A 13,859-nucleotide genomic window follows, 5' to 3' on the forward strand; every position below is an offset into this window, starting at 1 on the left:
GGGGGGGGGGGGGGAACAGGATGGGTGGTGGGAGGTTGGGAGGGTAAGACCAATGTGGTGAACGTTAACATGTCGTGACTCTGAGAGATGTCCTGAATAATCTATTGGGTCATGTGATAAAACGTCATTTGTCGATTAGGGGGGGTCGGGGGGGGGGGGGGTGAGCAAGATGGGGGTGTGTGTGTATGTATGTCAGACCGTAGCAATCGTAAAGTTATAGCCTTACACTGACCAAAACATGACGTCAAAATGACAGTATTTTGCCACAAAAGAAAACAAATCGTGAGTTGTATTAATGAGTTCAAATCGTGAGTTGTATTCAATAGTTCAATTAATGAAATAACTTGTTTCCATGAGCTCTGCTTACGACAACTCACTAGACGGTGCAAAAACCAAATAATGACGTCAAACTGCCAGTCCTTTTGGATTTCAGTGTCAGGCTATAACATAACGACGGCTACGGTTATAGCCTGACACTGACCAAAGTATGACGTCAAAATGCTAGTCTTTTGCCACAAAAGAAAACAAATCGTGAGTTGTATTCAATAGTTCAACCAATGAAATAACTTGTTTCCTAGAGCCCTACTAACGACAACTCACTAGACGCTGCACGAACCTAAAAAATGACGTCAAACTATAAGTCCTAGTGGGTTCTAGTGTCAATTTACGTTGGCTACGGTCTAACTGCCTGGGTTGTCAGCTTGAAGTCTTTACATGCGGATTTAGGTTCTGACAGAAATGTCAAACTAGAGCATTTAGCATTTATATAGCGCAATATCTACTAAACGTGCTCAAGGCCCTTTACAAAGGGCCCCTAGGCAACAGCAACACTTGAGTAAGGTTAGAGAATGTGAGTAAAAGGCCTTTTCCAAGAACTCAACTATGCGCCGCTCAGAGCGGGTGTTGAATCCTGGACTTTCCTATTCGAAGGAGAGCGTCATACCACAAAGACAACACAGGCGCACAAATTGTCAAATTGTTGTAATTGACATAATATTTGTATATATTATTTGGTTACAAAATCGTTACCATGGTAACTGATGTGGTTTATATCAGAATGTGATTGTAATCAGAATTTACGCATTTGTCATACAGTACTCGCTGCATTCTAGAACGCCGAATTCCAGCACGCGCAACAATGCGGCACACTTATTAAGCTGAGCGATCGAATTTTATCTATCATTAGAGAAGAAAAAAAAAAGAAAAGAAAAAGTTAAAGAAAAAAAAATTAATTAATTAATTAAACAAAGAAAGGAAAAGAAAACAAAGGAAAAAAAGTTTTTAAAAAGATGATAAAGAAATGAAAAGAAAAAAGAAAAATAAACCCATTACTTCCAACGAGCATCAGATATTGGCAGATTCCAGCACGCTTTTTGGCTTCTCTCGAGATCACGCTAGAATCCAGCGAGTACTGTATCATGAAGGTGAAAAAATGTCATGACTTAATGGCGATATGGGGCCTTTTTGGAGTAGCTTCCGTGTTGGATCGTAGCCATCGTAAAGTTATAGATAGTATGCAGATGGCGTCACTCAGGCCTTTGTTATTGTTTTTGCCATCCGCGTTTGTGAGTTGTTCTCACTAAACTGTATTAACCAGACTATAAAAGTTCATGGTTACACAGAGTTTGTGTGTTGGTCCGTTATACTTCCGGATGGCAATGTTGTGAATTCCTCGGCCAAGCGCATTCTATCTATAGCCTGAAACTGACCAAAACATGACGTCAAAATGCCAGTCTTTTGCCACAAAAGAAAACAAATCGTGAGTTGTATTCAATAGTTCAACCAATGAAATAACTTGTTTCTTTGAGCTCTACTAACGACAACTCACTAGACGCTACACAAACGTAAAAATGACGTCAAACTGCCAGTCCTAGAGGGTTCTAGTGTCAGGCTATATATGTTAACGATGGCTAAAGTTAGATAGTCTAGACTGGGATGTATCGGGGTTGTCAGGGGATTGGCCTTGAAGTGAACACTACGTCAACGGGAAGCAGAATTCGTGACGTCACACCTTCGTCCCTTCCGGTTCAAAACTCATTGGAAAATGTAACAAGTCCTCCGGAAGACAAACATTGAATAGGTTACATATTGAATCATTAAGTGGCATAACTATATATTTTAGTAGTATAGGCAGATTATTAGGATCACGGGGCGTAAAAGAGCGAGGATTGATGATCTGTATTGACGACCAGAATATAGTTAGACTAGAAAATAAAATGCCATCACTCTGATCAATTACACAAAGTCCTCCAAAGGACTGGTTCCTCATTTCCAAGGAAGATTGGAACCGTTTGTGTGTGTGTATATATATATGTGTGTGTGTGTGTATGTGTGTGTGCATGTGTGTGTGTGTTTTTTTTGTTTTTGTTTTTTGACATCACAACTTTGTCTCCTGTTCCTTAACCCCCCCCCCCCCCAAAAAAAAAGAAAATAAATAAAATATAAGAAATAAACCTCGAACTCTGTCCCTTTGCGTGTGGAGCGAGTGCACTACCAACTGAGCTATTCGCAAGAAGTGTAGTCCCGCATTGAAAGAGTTAACACAGACGTGTTTAAATTGATTGGCAAGAAATGTTATAGTTATAGTCCCGCCTGGAAAGGGTTAACACGACATGTTAAATCGTCTCGTGATTTATTGAATTCCCTCCAGTGCGCATCTGACATGATGTCGTGTCCATGAATGGAACACGAGATGGTTCTAGAAAACGCTCTTGAAATATTCAATCGAAGAAAATAAAAAATCTCTTTGGCATCGATTCTTTTTGTCTCCGAAATGTAACGTTGCAAGAGCAAGCCCAGACCATTGGGAGCGATTTATAGATAGTATGCAGATGACGTCACTCAGGCCTTTGTTATTGTTTTTGCCATCCGCGTTTGTGAGTTGTTCTCACTAAACTGTATTAACCAGACTATAGATAGAATGCGCTTGGCCAAGGAGTTCACAACATTGCCATCCGGAAGTATAACGGACCAACACACAAACTCTGTGTAACCATGAACTTTTATAGTCGGGTTAATACAGTTTAGTGAGAACAACTCACAAACGCGGATGGCAAAAACAATAACAAAGGCCTGAGTGACGTCATCTGCATACTATCTATAGATAGAATGCGCTTGGCCAAGGAGTTCACAACATTGCCATCCGGAAGTATAACGGACCAACACACAAACTCTGTGTAACCATGAACTTTTATAGTCTGGTTGATACAGTTTAGTGAGAACAACTCACAAACGCGGATGGCAAAAACAATAACAAAGGCCTGAGTGACGTCATCTGCAAACTATCTATAAAAGTTCATGGTTACACAGAGTTTGTGTGTTGGTCCGTTATACTTCCGGATGGCAATGTTGTGAACTCCTTGGCCAAGCGCATTCTATCTATACATAGAACGAAGTTGACGTTACTTATGTCTTTGTTATTGTATTTATTTTGCAATCCACGTTTATGACTAATTCTCACTTAGCTGTATTATATAGACTATAAAAGTTCATGGTTTCACATGGTTTTGTGTGTTGGTCCGTTATACTTCCGGATGGCAATGTTGTGAGTTTCTTAGCCAAGCGGGTGGCAAAAATCAATAACAAAGACTCGAGTGACGTCAAATTCATTCTATCTATATTTCTTTCTTGCTCTGTCTGGCACCTTTCATACACACTTGTTCAGTTCTTTTTCTTACGCCTGAGAATAGATAGAAGGAAATTGACGTCACTCAGCTTTTTGTTATTGTTTTTAGCAAGCCATTCTTTATAAGTAGATTTCACTAAATTCTATCTATAAACGTTAAAGGTTATACATTGTTTTGTGTTTTGGTACGATATTATATCCGGCTGGCAGATGTTATGATTTGTTTTAACTGAACGCTTAGCAGCATCAATATACGTGAGTAGACAGCCCTTTTCCAAGGGCTCAACACTGCGCTGCGCATGGTGGGCTCAAGCCCAGAATCTGCAGGGTTACAAACAAAGCCTTACAGTTACAGTAAAAATTGCTTGCAATCCTTAAAACATATACCTAACAGATCAGGTGCCTGATCCCTGCTGGCAAGAAAAGGGGTTTGAACCCCCACTCCCTTTCCCCACCCCCTTGAAAAAATATTGAGCTATTATATAGAGCAGTATCTACTAAACGTACTCAACCCGCTTTACATGGGGTCCCAGACCAACAGCAACACTTAACATGTACGACGCATGACGCCACTAATTGGTGTAATGGAAATACTCTCAAACTCACGCAATATATTATTATTATTGTCTAAAAACGATGTTAAATCAAGCCCATAATTGCGCTCATATAACGGGTGCGGGTCGGTATGTAGAATTGGATGAAAGGATAGATGGGTGGATGGATAGATGAATGGGTGGATAGATGGATAGATATATAGATAGATAGATAGATAGATAGATAGAGAGAGATGGAAGGATAGTTGGGTAGATGGATATATAGATAAATGGATAGATGGATGGAAGGACATATTAAGGGTTGATGGATAGATAGATAAATGGATAGAAAGATGGATAGATATATAGATACATGGATAGATAGATAGATAGATAGATGGATAGATATATAGATAAATGGATAGATAGATAGATGGATGGAAGGATAGATGGGTATATAGATAGATAAATAGATAGATAGATAAATGGATAGATAGATGGATAGATATATGGATAACTGGATAGATAGATGGATGGAAGAATAGATGGGTAGATAGGTAGATAGATAAATGGGCGGATAAATGTTTAGATCGATGGATGGATAGATAGATAAATGGGCAGATGGATAGATACAATGGATAGATAGATGTGTTTGACAATGATAGAATATAATTGAAAAGATATATATAGATTATTTAGCTTCCGAAATAAAGTAACAGGTAAGCATCGACGTAAACTCAATTTAATGACATAATTGTTGATTTCATTGGTCGATCAATCTGTCAGATAATCACGTGATATGTCAATCACTCTAGTCGGTAATCGATACGTCATTGAGTCCATCTGGCATCTATAATTGGAACGTCAATAAAACACTGGCCACTGACCATGCCACATTGTCCTATCTATCTATCTATCTATCTATCTATCTATCTATCTATCTATCTATCTATCTATCTATCTATCTATCTATCTATCTACCTACCTATCTATCTATCTATCTACCTATCTATCTATCTATCTGTATGTCTATTCATCCATCTATCTATCTATCTATCTATCTATCTATCTATCTATCTATCTATCTACCTACCTACCTACCTATCTATCTATCTATCTATCTATCTATCTATCTATCTATCTATCTATCTATCTTTATGTCTATTAATCCATCCATCTATCTATCTTTCTATCTACCTACCTACCTACCTACCTATCTATCTATCTATCTATCTATCTACCTATCTATCTATCTACCTATCTATCTATCTATCTATCTATCTATCTACCTATCTATCTATCTATCTATCTATCTATCTATCTATCTATCTATCTATCTATCTATCTGTATGTCTATATCTATCTTTAGACCTATCTATATGATACTAAGCTGCCTCATGATGATGATATTGATGATGATGATGATGACGACGACGGTAACAACAGTAATGATAATCTGATCCAATATAGTTTATCATAGATCTAGGCCTACCGCCTACCACAGTTTTAAACTGAGCTCTAATTTATGAATTACCAAGTCAACTCCACCGATCACTCCACAGGCATAAACTACGTCACTAATGGAACTTAGTGTCGATTTGTTTATATTATTAACCAAGTAACTGTCGCACTTTGGATATATACTCGTATTTTAAAAAAATTGGCCAGAAAACCCTTCCTTCAAATATCGATTGATTTTAACGACTCTCATCTGGTCAATAACTCTCAAACCTGGGACTTCGTGAAGTCTTATTTAAAGTCCCAGGTTTGAGAGTTTTTACCAAGATGAGGGTCATTTAAATCGATCGATATTTGAAGGACGAGTTTTCTGGCCAAATTCTTTAAGACGTGTTTTTCCAGAGTACGGTAGTGAACTGGTTAATCTCGTCACTGAGTTACTGAGTTATTCTATCATTAATAATCCTGGACCGCCAGACTATGAAAAAGCATGTATTTAAAATTTTCTCCAGAAAACTCGTCCTTCAAATATCGATCGATATAAATGACCCTCGTCTTAGCAAAAGCTCTCAAGTATGGGGTTATAGGCAAGACTTTGCGAAGTCCCAGGTTTGAGAGTTTGTGCCGAGATTAGGGTAATTTTAATCGATTGAATTCTGAAATACGACTTTTCTGGCCAAAATTGAATAAACGTGATTTATTCAGAGTACGGAGTGTACTCGTACTAAGTATTAGGTACTGTTAATATCCGTAACACTAATCTCTAATCTGCCGTACTCTGGAAAAACCCATATTTTAAAATTTAGTCAGAAAACTCGTCCTTCAACTATCGATCGATTTAAATGACCCTTATCTTGGCAAAAACTCTCAAACCCGGGACTTCGCCGAAGGAACGAAATTAACTCCACTCAACTCTTTGTTATTGGTTTTAGACAGAGTGATACTAAGCTGCTAGAAGATGTGGACTTTCCAGGGATTTTCTTCTCTACAGAGAGGACCTACCATTAGTTTCTCTGTCGTCGATCTGGAATTTAGTAATGTAATATGTCTTTTTTTTTTGGCTGAAGAAGGGTTTTGAGCCCAAAACGTTCCGTGTTTGGTATTTTGTTCTTATTTGAAGCTGTTGTATTCATTTTTGTTTATTGGTTTTAGACAGTCAATTTTAGTGATTAGCTCTCACTAACTTATATTAATCAGACTTAAAACGCACAAAGTTACAACATAGTTTTACACATTCTTAGGTTAATCTGGCGGATGTTTTGAGTATTTTACCTAAACGCATAGCATCAATAGTTGTCCATCAACTGTCTGTGTCCAATCAAATCACCATATGTTCCAACCATCATCTCGTGAATCCAAAAACCAACACACCGTGTTCGTTTCTTCTCTCACTGTGTTACTTTTACTGAATTTTTATTTAAAATCCGTGTGTATGTGGTATTCGTAATATTTTCCCACACTTTCACGTAGAGCGGCAAAAAAAAAACAACAAAAAAAGAACCGTCAAAACAAGAGCAACAGGTGTGTAAAACACAGTGTGCTATTCAAGCTTGACATAATACAATGTGTTATCAAAGCCTAACACAGCACAGATATTCAATGAATTCTTGTAAGTATAAAGTTATCACGCACTGTCGCTGTTGGTAGATAATAGATAACTATTATAAAATGAATGAAGTTGACGTCACTCAGCTCTTTTGTCTTGTTCTTAGCCAGCCATTTTCATAATTAGTTCTCACTAAATTCTATTAATAAGACTGTAAACGTTCAAAGTTACATATGTGTGTGTTGGTACGTAATATTCGATTGACGATGTTGTGAGATTTTTGGCTAAGCGCATAGCATCAATACATACCTTATACATAGAATGCGCTTGGCCAAGGAGTTCACAACATTGCCACCCGGAAGTATAACGGACCAACACACAAACTCTGTGTAACCATGAACTTTTATAGTCTGGTTAATACAGTTATGTGAGAACAACTCACAAACGCGGATGGCAAAAACAATAACAAAGGCCTGAGTGACGTCATCTGCATACTATCTATACCTTGATCGAATTTAGTGAGAACTAAACAATAACAAAGAGCTGAGTGATGTCAATTTCGTTCCATCTATATTAATAACTGTTTCTTTTTGTTTTTCTTTTAATCCCTCTCACAGGAATAGATTCCATGCGCTTGACTTGGCTAAGAAACTCACAACATATTATTATTATTATTATTATTATTATTATTATTATTATTATTATTATTATTATTATTATTATTATTATTATTATTATTATTATATTATTATTATTGTTATTATTATTATTATTACTATTATTATTATTATTATTATTATTATTATTATTATTATCATTATTATTATTATTATTAATAATAATAATATTATTCATATCATCATCGTCATCATCACCATCATCATCATCATCATCATCATCATCATCATCATCATCATCATCATCATCATCATCATCATCACAAAAGATCTAAGAGTCGGTATATCACAGACGAACTTCCGTGCACACTACATATGCAGGTCTGATAACTAAAATTGTCATTATTGTAATGGAAAACACTCTCAAACCAACGACACATGATCCATGACAACAATGTTAAAAGAAACCCATTCGATTATCAGACCTGCAAATGTTATGTTCTAATAAATTATCATAATACACTTAGGGCTTTCTTGTAGCCTTAAAAATTATCAAAATAACAGATGTAGAAAGAAGATAATATGAAAACCAATGAGTACTTATTAACAGGTCTGATAACCAAACACAATTATGGGCTTGTATTTACATTGTTGTAATGGACAATTAATTTTTTTTTACGTTTCTTTGAAAGTATTTCCATTACAACAATGAGCCCATAACGATATAGATTACCAGACCTACAGATAAGTTCACGTTCCATATTGATTTTATGCGTTTAGGTAAAATACTCACAGTATTCTTCACCCGGATAAAACATATCAACACACACACACACACACACACAACTGTGTGATAACCATAAACGTTTATAGTATTATGGTTACATTTATTGAGAACTAATCACTAAAATGGCTATCTAAAAAAGCAATAACAAAGACTAGGAAGACATCTATTTCGTTCCATCTATAGAAGGTTACACATAGTTTTGTGTGTTGGTAAATTATATCCGGGTGGTGGATGTTGTGAGTATTTTAACTAAGCGCATAAGCATCTATAACTTGAAATCAAACAACTCACAGCCTCCACCTCATAGTTATCCAGCCGTCCAATGAATTAATTGTTTACACTTTCCACGCTCAGTCCACACAACGCCACCAAATCTATTTATAGAATCAATCTGTCCAATGGGAAATCAATCCCAGCCAAACAAACACACAAAAGACAACTCCGAAACGACATTTTTTACGATTGCGTTTCTTTCTTGCTTCCTTTCGATTCTTTCCCTTTTTATTCCCCCATTCATTCTTCCTCTTCTTTCTTTTTCCACTCCATAAAACAAACAACAGAATTGTTAAACGTTAAAAGGGGGTGGGGGTGGGTGGGTGGGGGGGGGGGGGTTGAGATCAATACCCAATACCGCCTTCCTTAAATGATTAAAAAGCCAACACATAAAAAAAAATAACAACAAAATTGGCCAGAAAACTCATCCTTCAAATATCGATCGATTAAATTGACCCTCATCCTGTCAAAAACTCTCAAACCTGGGGCTCGATTTTAGAGTCCCAGGTTTGAAAGTTTTTTTGGGTTTTTTTTTTTTTTTTTTGCCAAGATGAGGGTTCATTTAAATCGACAGATAGACGATATTTGAAGGATGGGTTTTCTGGCCAAAATTTTTAAAACGCGTTTTCCCAGAGTACAAACGACAAGCTAGATAGTGAATCAAAGAAGAGATTGAATAGGATCCATGCACGTTCGCACCTCACTGTCTGTCTGGTCACAACACAAAGGTGGTACATATGTAACCCAGCTTCTCACAACGATGATACTATGTCGATGTCAACCCTATTAGTTAACTCTCTCCTTACTGATCCTATTCAGTAATTTTCCCAAAATGGCAGGGTTTCCCAAAAGAAATAAATATTTTTAAAACTCAAACAAGACACTCTATAAAACAACTTTATGTTTTTATTAATTAAACAAAGATAATTCTTCAAAGTTTGTGATGTACAACATAAATCTGAATAAGACAAAATGTATATTGTGTCGTAACAAATGTGACGATTTTGCTGCAGGTGGTAAGGAGAGGGTTAAACTTAAACTCGGCTTTTGTTTATCCACTTAACTCTCTCCTTACCAGCCATTTTCAGGATTGTCCCCCCAAACTTCACACCCACCTAACACAAAAATGTATTTTTTTTATCACTCAAATACAATAACTGTAAGTTCTTGCGATACATAATTTCTTTAGCAAAACATACTCTACACCACACTGTTCATTTTATTTAAATTGTATGATATAAAAGAAAATTTGAATAAGAATAATGTTGGATGTATCGTAACGAATGTGACGAGTTTCCTATAGTTGGTAAGGAGAGGGTTAACGTGCTCAAAACGCTTTACAAGGGGTCCCTGACCAATAGCAACACTTAACATTTAGATCGTGACATGACGCCTGTTAGGCGATATTACAATTTTTTTCGGACAAAGACAACTCTGTTAACAGTCAGGCACTCATTTTACACCTGAGTATGGTGAGAGAATGTAAGCAAAGAGCCTTCTCCAAGGACTCAACTATGCGCCGAGCGAGGCTCGAACCCAGGACCTTCCGATCCAAAAGCGAGTGTCATACCACAAGACCACATAGCCACACATATGTAGACACTAACACCTCCCTCTATATTTTCTATCAACGTCTTTCATTGTCTGTTTCTGCTAAATGCTAACCTGGTGTTTAAATATAGATCTTATCTGAAAGAATGGAGGATATTGTTATTTCTCTATAGAAACATTCCAACACTTCAGAGAACTGCTGTTACTTTCAATAGATCATATACCGTGTTCAACACACAAATTCACACATACACATACACACGCATACACACACACACACACACACACACTCTCTCTCTCTCTCACTTCTCTCTCTCTCTCTCTCTCTCTCTTTCTCTCTTTCTCTCTCTTTCTTTCTCCCTCTATCTTTTCCCCCCTTCTCCTCGTTTTCTCTCTCTCTCTCTCTCTCTCTCTCTCTCTCTCTCTCTCTCTCTCTCTTTCTTTCTCTTTCTTTCTCTTTCTCTCTCTCTCTCTCTCTCTTTCTCTCTCTTCTCTCTCTCTTTCTCACGCTCTCATTTTCTTTCTCTCTATCTATATGTATATATATATATATATCTATATATATATATATATATATATATTATCTATCTACCTATCTATTATCTATCTATCTATCTATCTCTATCTATCTATCTATCTATCTATCTATCTATCTATCTATCTATCTATCTATCTATCTATCTATCTATCTATCTATCTATCTATCTATCTATCTATCTATCTATCTATCTACCCATCTATCTATCTATCTATCTATCTATCTATCTATCTATCTATCTATCTATCTATCTATCTATCTATCTATCTATCTATCTATCTATCTATCTATCTATCTACATACCTATCTCTTTTAATCTTATCTATTCATCCATTTCACTATTCTTCTATATATCGATATCTCAAATGATCTATCCATTGGTACAAAAATACCAAACACCAACAGCTCTGTTCAAACATTGTAATCTATACATTCCACAACACGTGTATTCATGTCATCATTCCAACCAAAAGCAACCATACATTTCAACGATCTCCCGTCCACCACACCTATCTTACCTCTCTGTCCATACAATAATATCTCTCCATAATGGTATATCCCCTCTCAAGTCACAATCACATTCACATTATAATATATCTACACCTCCATTATCGTCGGCATATCCATTGTGTCTCTGACTGAACAACGTTTTCCTATACCCTAGGTATTAGAGTCTAAATTATGGTCTGTGGCTAAAACCATGATTGGAGCAACACCATCCAACCGTGGTGAAGCTAATTAGGCCACACAATCACAAAACGCATTTTATACATTTTGGCAAGAAAATAAATTTATACGCCTTATATTCATCAATTAAGATAATACGAAAATTGTCTAAAGCAAGATTAGATTAATGATAATAATGATGATGATGATGATGATGATGATGATGATGATGATGATGATGATGATGATGATGATGATAAGGATATTAATAATTATAATATTTTATAATATATTATAATAATAATAATAATAATAATAATAATAATAATAATAATAATAATAATAATAATAATAATAATAATAATAATAATAATAATAATAATAATATGATTATTTAAAAAATGTCAAAAAATTTCTCAAACCTGAAACTTCATCCAACCAAAGGTTTGAGAGCTATTGAATACTTCATGTTCATTTTAATATTTAGGAAAATAACGTGTTTTGTCCATGTTTGGCTTAATACCGATAGCGATAGCGATAGCACTGGATCTGACCTACTCCGTAATAAAAACTTTTTTCAAATTTTGGCCCGAAAACTCGCCCACCAAATGTCGATCGATTAAAATGGGCCTAATTTTGTAAAAAAAAAAAAAAAAAAAAAAACAAAAAAACAAAAAACAAAACAAGAAAAACAACAACTCTCAAACCTGGGATTTCCTCAAAGACTTTACCGAAGTCCCAGGTTTGAGAGTTTTTGCCAAAATGCGGGACATTTTAATAGATCGATATTTGAAGAACAATTTTTCTGGCCCAAAATTGAAAATCGTGTTTTGCCAGAGTAGGTACGCAAGTGATCAAGCTGGCTGCTTTATTAATCCTGTACCCTTTATTGAACTAATCAAGGCCCAGCCCCTAACACTGTTTGTTGTGTGTTTTCCCTTGTATGCCAATGCACACACTACACTTGGCCTTCTGTATCTTCAACCTATTGTTAAAGTGGTTATGGTTTGATGTATACTGGTATATATAATCAAATATTATAGGCGAGTTTTCATCCCAAGAGACCTTATAATATTATTATGGATTCTACTCCTTCAAGAGTCTTATAACATGAAGACGAAGTGAATATTTATTCAATATCTCCCCAACCAACAACAACAGCAAAGAGCTTCCCCCCCCCCCCACCCCCCAAAAAAAAAAAAAAATGAAAAAAGAAAAAAAAAACCCAAACAAAAAAGAGAACCAAAAAAAAAAAAAAACAAAAAAACAAAAACAAACAAACAAACAAACAAACAAACAAATAAACGAAAAAAACAAAAACAAAATTCAACCAACGCAACAGCAACAACAACAACAACAACAACAACAACATCAAAACCGAGACAAAAAAAAAAAAAAAAAACAAATAAAGAAAAGAACTGCTCAGTCTCCCCTTTTCATACATGGATTTAAAAATCTGGCCAGAGAACTCGTTCTTCAAATATCGATCGATTGAAATGTCCTTCATCTTGGCAAAAACTCTCAAACCTGGGACTTTAAAGAAGACATCGCGAGGTTTCAGCTTTGGGCGTTTTTGCCGATCGATATTTGAAGGACGAGATTTCTGGCCAATCTAAAAAAAAAACAAAAAAATAAAAAACATGGCTTTTTAGAGTACGGCAGTTAACTGGTTAAAATAAATCTACAACGTGTACATATATACAGGTCTGACGTCCGAACCCATTTATGGGCCTAGTTTAACATTGTTGCAATGGACAATATTTTTGTGTCATTTTTTGAGATTTCCATTACAACAATGAGCCCATAAGGAACTGGGTTATCAGACCTGCAAATAAGTGCACGTCGATCTAAACCGATTTCTAATGACGTGATCAATCAAGTGCTTATGACATTCATAAAATGGGAAATTTACCCATGGATTACCGTACTTGTGACCGGTGGGATATCAGCCGTCCACCCATGTGATCCAATAAGATAAGTGTGGTGTCTTTGATAATAATTATATTTATATATCCGTTCGGATGTGGTCTTTCAACACTCTCTTTGCAATGACAAAAAGTCACAGTTATCTAGAGTTTTCATGCGATATTAGGTTTTAAAATGTCCAAAACAAAACAAAAATCACTCAGTCTTCATGAATGAAAAAAAAAATGAATATCTGGAATGACCCGTAATGATTGTTTATGTTTATTATTAACAATACTAATTATCTTCATCATCATCATCATCATCATAATCGTCATAATAATAATGATAATAATAATA

General features: G+C 35.7%; 1 protein-coding gene across 2 annotated transcripts in view; it reads right to left on the bottom strand.

Annotated features, from left to right (window-relative positions):
• LOC144977373 (uncharacterized) overlaps window positions 1–11,592 on the bottom strand; it is a 20,417-nt gene extending 8,825 nt beyond the window's left edge. The window contains exon 1 of one of the 2 annotated variants that reach the window (XM_078922524.1): window positions 11,447–11,592. The gene's annotated coding sequence lies outside the window, so the exon portion shown is untranslated. Of the gene's footprint in view, window positions 1–8,857; window positions 8,891–11,446 lie in introns of those variants that run through there. The other variant, XM_078922525.1, reaches the window with a different exon arrangement.
• Between the last annotated feature and the right edge of the window lie 2,267 nt (window positions 11,593–13,859).

Source organism: Berghia stephanieae, chromosome 7 (genome assembly GCF_034508935.2).
Source record: "Berghia stephanieae isolate SIO BIC M18660-M18661 chromosome 7, UCSD_Bste_1.3, whole genome shotgun sequence".
Taxonomy (NCBI): Eukaryota; Metazoa; Mollusca; class Gastropoda; order Nudibranchia; family Aeolidiidae; genus Berghia; species Berghia stephanieae.